Consider the following 12374-nt stretch of genomic DNA (forward strand, 5'->3'; position numbering starts at 1 on the left):
GCTTTTAAAAAAATCTAAATTTTTTATTGTTTAAGGTATTACATGAGTTTCCTTTTACTCCCATTCTCCTCTCTCCGGCCACTTCCATCCACCAGCACATGCCCTCACCACCTCTACTGTCAGTGTCCATTGGTTATGCTCATATGCATACACAAAAGTTCTTTGGTTGATCTCTTACCCTCTCATCCACCATCTTCCCGTATCAGTTGGACAGTCTGTTCGATGCTTCTATGTCTCTGGTTCTATTTTTGTTCATTAGTTTGTTGTTCATTATATTCCGCAAATGAGTGAGGTCATGTGATATTTATTTTTCTCTGACTGGCTTATTTCACTGAGCATAATGTTCTCAAGTTCCATCCCTGCTGTTGCAAATGGTAAGAATTCCTTCTTTTTTTACAGCAGCGTAGTATTCCATCATGTAGATGTACCAATGTTCTCTAATCCACTCGTCTGCTCTTGAGCACTTAGGTAGTTTTCAGATCTTAGCTATTGTAAATTGTGCTGTTATGAATATAGGATTGCATCTATATCCTTTCTAATAGGTGTTTCTGTTTTCCTGGAATATATTCCTAGAGGTGGAATTACTGGGTCAAATGGAAGTTCCATTTTTAATATTTGAGGAACTCCATACTGTTTTCCACAGTGGCTGCACCAGTTTGCATTCCACCAGCAGTGCACGGGGGTTTCTTTGTCTCCACATCCTTGCCAATACTTGTCATTTGTTGATTTGTGGATGAGAGTCATTCAGACAGTGTGAGATGGTACTTCACTGTCATTTTAATTTGCATATCTTGGATGATTAGCGACATGAGCATGTTATCATAAGTTGGTTATGTTTGAATGACTAAAAAGCGATAAACCAAGAAGATCATGGGAAGATCTAGAAAGTTAGTCGAAAGGAAATATTGAGAAAGATATTTTTCTTTTAAAAATGCTAGAACGTGATTATGGGAATAAGCTTACACTTCAACCTATCAAGGATTACTAAACTATATTAATTAAAATAGAAGCTTTACAAACAAGGCCCTCTATTAGCTGCTGAGACATAGGGAATTTACTGATTAAACTCTTACTGACTTCCTTGACTTTGGAATGTTTAGATGGTAATTGTAATTTCTGACATTGTGTTCTTAGAGTCTTGTTTCTGTATATATCTTAAGATTATAGCTTCCAATTGCAAAACTAGCAGGGATCAGATCAATAATGAATAGCACTTGAGCATTTTCAATGGGAAACATAGGGACCATAGAAAATGGGAACCTATCTCGTGGTCAGATTATAATAATTGAAGAATTGTATAGTTTGTCCTCAAACTATGAGTATATGTCATACCAGATGCAAAACAGAGAAAATGAGACAGAGAGTAAAACTTGGATTATAGGTTAGAAATAATCCAGAGTGGTTTTCTTTAGTGAAGTCCCATGGAACCTTCCTGCCTCCCATGCACCTGCTTTTCACTTTTAAGAAAATTCAGCCTTGGCTTCCATCCAATGTTACAGTCTTGACCGATCCCCAATGGTTGTTTGTTCAGCAAGACAAATGCTTACACTATGACTTCCTAGGAATGAGCCTTCTTCGCCCTGTGGGATCACATTATTCAGTCAAAATGTTGGTCATTAATGCATCCTTTAGATTGACTTATGACGAAAATATTAACGTGTTGACAAACGGGCCACATATTCAACCTGACAAGCTCGGGGAGGCCTGTGGTGGGATTTACAAACTCAGAGACCTACAGTAACCACATAGGATGGTCTGAAATGAACATTTTCTAAACAAAAGCTAGCCATGGTAGGTTGTCATGTGTTAGGCCAATCTCTTCCCTAACAATGGCCAATCTTCAGTTTAATGAAGCCTCTCTACAATAGCATACCTATGGAATGTTTGTGTAATTTCTTTATTTCCAGACTGCCTACTGCACTGCAGAACCCCTCATTATTATTGTCATCGTGTTGTTAACTGTTAACTCTTCTGTACCTACCCATGTAAAATTACTATGTGTCTAGTTGTTTCACTTTTTATCGAATCTCAGAGATTTCCCAACTTTGCTTTCTCCCGGCTTCTAATATTTCACCAATGGATTTCTTATAACCCGTTACGCCTTCTGCTTTGATTGTAATGTATAAAGTAAGAAGTAAAACTCCCATTCTCTGAAACATTTTCTCAGTCTATTGAGTTTTGGATTTCCAGCAATTCTCATCAGTTTGGCTCAAATGAACTCATAAAAATTATCTACAGATTTAAACAATTCTTACATTGGTAGCCACAAATTCCTACAGATTTTACGTACCCTCATCTCTTAAGGGAAATTCCAGCTTCTAAGCAAGGTTTTGATTTTTATGGTGACCTGCCCTTACCTTGCATCTATCCAGGGGCCTGTCAGTTTCTTCATCATCACAAAAGACACATTTATCAACCCTTATAAATCAGAAAATTCCAGGTATTTTATGTTGCTCAGTTCTAAGAACCAGGAAATACCACCAAAGATCTTTGTATGATATCACATAGGGAAACTGAAGATTTTTGAGGTGGGATCACTTGCCTAGAGTCCCCCAGCCTGCATGTGGGCTCAGACATGCCATGTATTGGCACATGGCATTTATGTTCCACCCCTTTCCATGTTCCCTCCGATATCAGGAAGACTGAAAGGTTAAATAATCCATTCTCCCACTCCTTCTGATGGAATCCAGATGTGAATTAAACTCAGCCTGAGATGAACTTGTGTGTAATGTGGAAGCTGGAAAGGAGATGGGCCTAGTATTTCTGATATTGTGATGACTGATGGGTGACATCTGGCAGTCACAGCTAATTCTTTACCTGTGGGAGGGGCTGTGCCACGTCACCTTGAAACCCAATTTCCATTGGAAACTCTTCAACCTCCATTTCTCTACCCCTTTGATAATTTTACAAGCACCTAATTCCTTGTGTGAAAGGCTTTTCTACACTAATGTTTATGGAACATTTATCTTAGAGCCTGTCTCTTCTTAAAAGTTAAACTCCATCAGTGCAGGTCCCATGTATTTCCTGCTCTCTGTGGTATTCCCATGGCTCATCCCTGACCGCACACACCACAGATACTCAGTAAACACTCATTAAATGGATGAGGCAAGCCATATAATTGAAGCCGGTCACCCTGTGTGACACTTGCTGTCAGATCATGTTCCTTATCTACACAAAGACCTTGGTGTCAGCCTGGGAGGAGGCCACAGCCTTTTTTACAAGGAGATGTTCCAGGGACAGGTGTTTACCCCACTTAACAGTCAGGAAGAGGGACAGGAACCTCCTAACAGTGAGAGGGCAGACCACTGTGATTTCATTGCCAGGAAATCATAGCCCTCCCCACCCCTCATCCCTTCAGGGCCTGGGAAGCAGCTTATGTTCTTCCTTTTATCACAGATCCCTTACATGGCAGAAATTCTGAGTTCTCCATTCAAGATAGAGTTTCTACCAAGACCGGAGGGTGCTCACACCCACCTCAACGAAATTAGGCGATGAGTCCCCATTCCCAAGGTCCCTGGTCTGAATACAGCTGCCTGTACCCCTAAAGACATCTCAGCAGCCCTCGGTGTCCTGGGGAACAAGTGGAACTTCCTCAGCAGGATGGCAGAGGAGAACCCAGGATCTGGGGGTGCTTCCATCTAGGAGGGCAAAGGGTCCCAAGGGGGACTCCCCTCCCCTAACAGAGGAATTCACAGAGTCCCCTTGTTGACACTCCATGTGGAGCTGCTCCAGAACCTCGGCCCTGTGAGGAGGCCTAGAGCAGATGACAGACAGGGACACAGGGGACTGGATGCAACATCCTAATGCTGTGATGAGAAACAGAGGGCATTTTATGGATCAACCATCTTGGCCAGCGCCCTCTCCCAAAAGAGCCTCACCCGGCCCTGGCTTTGAAAACCTCGAACAGCACATCCTCCTGAAACAGCAAATCCAACAGTGGGGACAGCTCTCCAGACACTGGACTCATAATACTCTGGAAAAACCCAGACCTCTCACTGGGCTCAGCCAGCCCTGGGATGCAGTCAGGAGGCATGAGAAACACAGGGACCAAGCCCTGGATGGCTGGCTCTTAGTCTAATGATGAGAGCTCTCCTCTGTCCAGGGCTCACAGTGACCTCCTGTCTTCTGGAGCCTGGACAGCATTCCTAGTGCTGTACCTGACATTGCCTGCAGGTCTCCTTTTGCCTTCAAGGGGGCGATATTGAGACACACCTATAAAACCCAGGAAATCCACACTGGAACTGGGCTTTGCCTAAGGAGGTGTAGAAGGAGACCTATTTCCATTCCCTCCCTAACAGATTTTACTGGGCCCCTCCGTCATGCCTGCGCTGTCCCTCATGCTCTTTCCAGAAACTGTGATTGAAAAAGGGGCTGTGCAAGGAACCTGATAAGCCCAGGGGGCCACATTACAGGCCTGAATAGCTCAGTGACGCACAGTGTGGTCTGATCACAAATGCCTGACTGGGCAGGTGATGGCAGGTAGTCATGTCCCAGGCCCACATCTTCCTTAGCAAATGTCAGAATTTACCTCAAGTGAGCCCTTTCCTAGTTCTTATGCATCATGCATAACATACGTTTGATATCACATACCTCTAGCAAATTTTCTTGCTAGACCCATTGAAGAGCCTGTGGCACCGGAATACAAGAACACACAGCGCTCATGTTGCCTGGTTATCTGCACAGCCTCTGTACCTGCTGTAAATGTTAACTATCCTGGACCCTCCAAAGAAAAAATAATATGTGTTTCTCCATTTTGCTTTTTATTTATTTCTAAAGAATTCCCTGCTATGTTTTCTCTCACTTTCCCATAGATTTCATGCGACTTTTTTCATTTTCTCCTTTGATTTTAATGTATAGAATAAGCTACAAAACTGCTGTTCTTCTCAGTATTTGAGATCTTGCTTGAAGTCATATGACATCAATTCAGCTGAAATACTCATAAAAATCCTCCACAGGTTTGGACATTTCTGACCTTGACAGGGTCTCGGAGCAGCTTCTTTTTTAGGGATCTTAATGCTGCTCCCCAACTCATAACTGGAATCATACATGTGTAAGGCGAAGTGACCTCAAAACCGTCCCCCAGGCAGAGGACAGAGCGAGGGTCAACCAACAAAGAGAGGGAGGGTCTACTTGAAAACATTCCCCAGGGACCACAGAGCCCACAGCCACCTGAGCTCTCACCACAGTCCTTGCTTCACACCTCACAATCACACCTGGAAACTGCAGATCCTTCTGAGACACGTGGTGGTGTGGTCTCTGTCCCTCGAAACAACGGCCAGGCTGGTGACAACCTGACATAGAGGGAAGGTCTTCTCTGCTGTCATCACCCAGCTTGACACCATCTCAATGCCAGTTCCCTCTGTGGCCTTCCTGCTGGGAGGAAATCCCAACTTCCTAGGGGATTTGAAAACACAGAAAACACCCGGTGCCCAGCTTTGTTTCTGTGTCACCACCAGAAAAAATCTCCAGTTTGAGGCCTGTGGGGCTCTCTGTGTGGTGCTTACGGACACAAGACCAAGCTGTAGCAGGGGCCAATGCTGGAGTGAGAGGGTCATCCTCTCAGGAGGCCATGTGCCTCCATCAGCCTTGCTGTTGCAAGTGGGATCCACAGGCCAGTAAGATCCACCTCACCTGAGAGCTTGTTTGATGCAGAGTCTCTGGTTCACCGCACACATGCTGAGTCAGAATCTGCATTTTTTAAAAAATATTTTATTGATTGATTTTTTTTACAGAGAGGAAGGGAGATGGATAGAGAGTTAGAAATATGGATGAGAGAGAAGCACCAATCAGCTACCTCCTGTACACTCTCCACTGGGGATGTGCCCGCAACCAAGGTACATTCATGCCCTTGACCAGAATCAAATCTGGGAACCTTGAATCCACAGGCCCATGCTCTTTCCACTAAGCCAAATTGGTTAGGGATAGAATCTGCATTTTATCAGGATATGGAGACCCTCCCTGTGCACAGGAGAGGGGCAGGGCCCCCCACCCTCACATCATAGGGTCTCATCCTGGCATCCATGTTGCTGGGCAGCTGCTGAAGCAGCCTTTCAAAAATGTCACCTGTGCATCCCAATCCTTACAAAGTTTTACAGGAGATCCAATGTGGAGCCGGGGCATCCTTGCGACAATTTTCCTGAGGTGGCCCCAGACCTCTTGCTCTGAAGGGAAAAGACAAATGTGCACTGACAGGAAGCTGTGGAGAATGACCAGGAACTGGACGCCCCAGGCCAGTGCTTTCTGGGCACCTGTGTGTGCATGTGTAAGTTGGTGTTTGTATGTGTTTGTGTTGTCAGAAGCTTCAGCAGTTTCCAGGGAATCAAAATACACAGTAAAGGTAAACAGAAAAGGGCAACAGGGTTGGAAAAAATGAGGGGATGAATAGGGAGGGTGCTGCGACCTGATCACTCCCTGGCCCACATGACCAGGGAGGTTATCTTGTCCCAGCAGGAGGCTCAGAACTCAGGGAAGAGGGAGAGCACATCCCAGCAGTTTGGACAGAGGTGTCTGGGAGTCTTACTGGACCTCATGCTCTTCGCTCAGAGAAAGGAATGGAGAAGACAGCAGTCCCCAAAGAGTTCCTTGCACCTTCTGCCCACAGAGGACGTGTCCCGTGGCTGGGGCTCCTTCTGGCCAGTAAGGAGCGGACAATCCCTGGGAATGGAAGGGATGTTGGGAGTCCAAGACTGGCCAAGATCTTCTGGGGAGGACAACACTCTGTGAGGAAAGGAAGGGCTTCCCTTTGGACCTGAGTGAAAGGACAGGGGCATAGAGTCAGATTTGAGAGGGGGATCAGCAAGAGGAATATCTCATCATTTGGAAGTAGTGAGGGGCAGGAAAACCTCAATTGCAGTTCATTTGCTAAGTTATTCATCCCTGAGTATTAAATTTTGACACCTGACCACAGTCATGACAATTTATTTTAGGTGATACCAGAATCATTTTAACCAGGGGTGCTAAACATTGTCCCCACCACTAGCTACAAATATGGGAAAATACAACATGGGACGTGGACAAGTCTGGGGACAATCATTCATTCACCCACAGGTGTTTGCAGCCTATTGCAGGCACTGGGGGCACAAGATCACAAAATCCCCAGCCCACCTGCAGCTCACATTATATGGGGAGAAAGGAGACAAGAAGAGATCCACTTGTGACATCAAGTACCCACAAGTGCCCTGAAGGGCACGGAGCGGGGAAAGGTCAGAGATTGAAGATAGAGGGTCTTTAGAGGACGTGGTCAGGGAAGGTCTTCCAAGAAGGCCCCCGAGTGTCAACAAGGATCTCAGGGAAGTAAGGAGGACAGCCACACAGACAGTTGGGAAATAGAATTGAAAACAAGAAGCATAGGTTCTGATGTGCTGAAGCCATGGTAGCCATGTTGCTGACCTTGACCAAGGAGATGCACATAGGAACTCACATGAAGACTAAGGCTGTGAGATGAAGAGAAATGCCTCATCTCTCCATCCCAATACAAAGATCAAAATACTGATCAAATACTCTCTTCCCTTCTAACCTTCCTCTTAACCTTGTGGATCCCACCCACCACTGCACGATTTGCTATTGTCTCAACCATAGCTATTGAAGGGCAGGATGTGATTCTACATCTCCAAAATACGCCTACCGATGTTACAAGGTTTATGTGGTACCGGGGCGTAGAGATGAAGTACCATAATTTCATTGCGTCTCTTTCAGGGTATTACAGTGTATATCTAACAGGTACCGAATACAGTGGTCGAGCGGAAATAAACCTTGATGGATCCCTGGTCATAAGAAATGTCAATGTGTGGGATCGAGGTATCTACATGGTAGTAGCCGTACTTCCAAATTCACGAAAAGAAATAGGATTTGGATGGCTCAAAGTATACCGTGAGTGATTGCTCTCTGACTCTGGGTGTCAGGGGGGTGAATTCTACTTCACACACAGCACTGCCAGCCCTGGACTCTCTTCCATCCCTCTCTTCATCGTCTCCCAAGCTGAGTTTGGGAATTTAGTGCAGGACACATGCAGTGCAGACAAACATCATAAGGTCAGAGATTCCTTCCCAGATTCCAGCCCCACAGACATTCACCACAGAGAGAAGGAGCAATTTGATGGGAGTGAGTCAGCAGAGGGAGAACAGTCTCAGTCCAGGTCCCTGGACCCCTTTCCCAGATCATGTTCCTGAGATAGAAAATGCAGGGCTCTGTAAGGACCTGGCCTGAGGGGCTCTCTGGGTTCTTCACAGAGAAACCCAGCTTGGGCAGCCACTCTACAGGCCCTTGTCACAATGTCCTGACTGCCGATTCCCTGGGGAGCCCGTGTCAGGTTGGGTTTTGCTTTCTGTGAAGGGCTGAGTGAAACCAACAGTTTCCCATGTGCGAGAGTCACAAGGCTCTTGAGGTGGTCACCAGTTGGGGCTGAGCCCTAATTCACCTGATTCTGTGTGTGGAGAGCACAACTGTACTAGCTCCCCAGATTATTACCTGAATGTTCTACGGGACTTAGGAGAGTCCACAGAAACATCAGTGCCCAAGGGAAGAGCAGGAGAAAAGATGCTCCTGGCAGTTGCTCATCCACAATGGATCAGCCTGGGGGATTCTCTTGTGAAGTTCATCAATAACAAATGCCTCTTATTTGAGCAGTTTTCCTTCCCCATATTTATGTCAAATACTGTGAATATTTTATGATTAGTACATTGTCAGCCTGGCAGTCAAATATTCATTTTTCATCACTGAGGGGACGGTGAAGCACAGGTATAAACAGATCTTAAGCAGAAACACAATAACCATGAGAAATTGATCTGAGTCACTTGAGGTCCATCTGCAGCAATAGCCCCATTTTTTTCTTGAATCCAAGTGGCCTTATTAGATGTCTTTGGAACCCTAGGTCAATAATTGGTTTATATCCTTCCTTCTTAGAGGTCTTCATCTCAGAGTGGTAGATTTGGTCTGGGGACTGAAAGGACCCTTTTACAGGGGTCACCTAAGACCATCAGAAAACCCATATTTCCCATGGTCATAGGCACCGAGATACTGCTCCTCTATCCGTCTGAAGGTAGGTCTGCCCACATGCAGATATGCCCACATATGAGTACTGGGCGTGATGACATCGACGAGACAAGCCCATCACATACACCTGTTACAAATACAGGTATATGTGACAGGGTTGGCGCCATAATGAACTTATGCAGACCAGCTACACATGTGTCGAGAGCAGCTTCTGTGTAGAAAGCAGTAGTATTGGATGTAAAATGACACTTCATGTACTATGATTACTGGGTAAATGTAAAATCATGTACTGTAAAATCATCAAATACAGCAAAAAAAAATCTGTACCATGGGAACTTAATCTGGATGCTGATCTTTCTTTTTATATTCAGCTGTGGTTAATGTGAATACTGCCACCTTGTGATAGTAACAGGTATGTAAAAAAAAAAAAAGAAAGGGAATGGTAAATCATAGGAAACTTTAATGCACTGTATTGACTGAACTACGACATGTATCATCTTTTGTATTATTAAAGCTATTATTACATATTATTTTCATTAGCAAACCTTCCCATGACAATGGTTCGTGTAGAGAAGAATGTTAAGAAAATAAAATATAGTGAGGATTTTTTACAGTATGGTTTTACCTCAATAATTGCAGCAGGAATTGAGAAACTGTGATGTGTAATTTGCTGTGAAGTTCTATCAGCTGAATCTATGAATCCGATCAAACTAAAACACCATTTTGAAAGCAAGCATCCGAGCATTTCCAGCAAGGATACCAACTATTTTAGAAGCAAAGCTGATGGACTCAAGAAAGACAGATTTGACACTGGTGGCAAGTACCACAAACAAAACATAGCAGCCTTTGAAGCTTCATATTTGGTGGCATTCAGAATCACCAGAGCTATGAAACCTCACACCTTTACTGAGGATTTATTGTTGCCAGCGGCCAAAGATATTGTTCGAGTTATGATCAGAGATGAATTTGTTACGAAATTGAGTGCAATTTCCTTATCTAACGACACTGTCCGCAGAAGAATAGATGACATCTCTGTTGATATTCTAGATCGGGCAATCCAGGAAATTAAATCTGCTCCACTTCCAATATTTAGTATACAGCTTGATGAGTCTACAGACGTTGCAAACTGTTCAGTTACTTGTTTCCATGAGGTATATTAATAATGGCGACTTTAAAGATGAGTTTCTTTTTTGCAAACCTCTTGAAATGACAACTACTGCACGTGATGTATTTGACCCAGTTGGTTCATTTCTGAAAGAGCATAAAATCTCTTGGGAAAAGGTTTGTGGTGTTTGCACAGATGGTGTTCCAGCTATACTAGGATGTCGATCTGCATTTCAACATTTGGTACTGAATGAGTCACCAAAAGTCATCTGAACTCCCTGTATGATTCATCAGCAAATATTAGCAACAAAGACACTGCCACAAGAATTACAAGAAGTAATGAAAAGCATCATAAGTTGTGTCAATTTTCTAAAGGCGAGCACTTTAAATAGTCAACTGTTTTCGCAACTGTGCAACCAGTTGGATGCGCCAAACAATGCTTTGCTATTTCAGACTGAAATGAGATGGTTTTCGAAAGGAAGTTTTTTAATCAGAAAGCAAGACCGCAGTTCGAAGCACTTTTCAGTGTTTAAAGTGAACTGCAGAAAACAGCTTACTTGGTTGACATCTTTTCCATCTTGAACGGGTTAAATTTATCACTGTAAGGACCAAAAGCAACATGCCTCTACTTGTCTGAAAAGTTCCGAACACTCCAAATGAAACTTCAGCTTTGGCAAAAAAAATTGGATGGAAATACAGTTTGCATGTTGCCTACCTTATCTGCTTTCTTTGAGGAACATGACCTTGAACCACACAAAAGGATTACGATGATAATTTCTGTGAAAGAACACTAGCACATGTTTGCAGAGGAAACATGAGTGTGGAAGGGCTCCCACAGGGCTCCTGGCAGAAGGGAACACTGTAAATAAGCCCACAATTGGACTGGATGCAAATGGGCAGCCTCAGATTCTGCCAGTCTGCTAGCTAGTTGGTGCCAGGGGCCAGAGAGCGTGCACAGAGACTCCACGCAGATCTGGAAGGTGGAGCCCTGTTCACACAGCTTCCCAGGCTCTTGTTTTTACACTTCCTCTGAAATCTGTGCGTTGGATTGTTGAACCCAGTGCATGGGATTACCCAGTTGGGGTCAGTCGCAGAGCCTGTAAGGGAAGGTTGTTTTTGGGGAGCCTGGGAAAAAGAGCAGGGAGTGATGACAGGAGAACCAGCTCTGGGCAGAGGACTTTCCCAAGCCAGTTTCAGGTACAATAGAGAACACCTTGTCAAAGAGGACTTATAGCCTCAGAGGTCATCCCGACACACTGCCACCCAGAGGCAGAGCCATGAACTGACTCTTCTGTAAATACAGATAAAGGCTGTCTGGGAAACCAATATGGCCTGCCTTAAAATCAGGACTGTGGCTTACAACACAGAGTAACAGTGTATCAGAGGGCAATTCAACATTCTCCTGAATCCCTGGCGTGCCACAAAGAAGAGTAGAAGATCTGAAGCACCTTCATTACTGCACATTTTTAATTATTATTTTTTCACCTTTTAACTAAGAAACCATTTTTTTTCCTTTTTTATCACCTGATTTTACTCTTTTAATTAATACATTTTTATTTTTAACCAGTATTATTACTACTTCCATTTTACCATTTTTTTATAGTGTCATTTTATTTTCTCTTTATTTTATTTTGGGACTAGTGTTCTCCATTCCATTTTCATCGTTCCTTTAGCATCATTTTTCTTTACCTCCATTTTGCCTCTGTGCTAAAACCCTCTTCCCCACTTTTCCCCTTTTGCTGTCCTGTTTCTCTTACCTTATTCCTGCTTTAGATTTTCCCTATTCTTTTTACCCCCTGTCTAAATTTCACCCTACTTATATATCCTATTTCCAATCACTTGCTCTAAATCCTTATAAACCTCTCCCTTATCTTTCTTCACTATCCAAATTTTTTTGCTTTTTTTCTCTATTATTTTGTTTTTGTTTGCTTGATTTTTCAGTATATTGGTTTTTTTTTTTAAGGATTGTTTGTGAGGTTGTTCTGCTTTTTCTTGTTATTTTTCTGTTTCTCACCCTCACCCCCTACCCCCCACTCCCTGGTTATTTTTCTGCTTCTGGTTTCCCTTGCCTCCCTTGATATTATTGGTTGTTAGTAGTTCGTATTCATTTCCAGGGATCCGTTGCTGGAAATTATTGGGATTAGTGGTGGTTCTATGGCGGTTTTCTCCTCATATGAATAGTCTCCTCCCCTCTTCTACTTCATTCTCTTTTCTCTCTTACTTTTTTTTTCCCTTCTGTTTTCTCTTCTATCTTTTTCTCTTCTTTCTTCCTGATCCTG

This window comes from Myotis daubentonii, chromosome 15, assembly GCF_963259705.1.
Source record: "Myotis daubentonii chromosome 15, mMyoDau2.1, whole genome shotgun sequence".
Classification (NCBI taxonomy): domain Eukaryota; kingdom Metazoa; phylum Chordata; class Mammalia; order Chiroptera; family Vespertilionidae; genus Myotis; species Myotis daubentonii.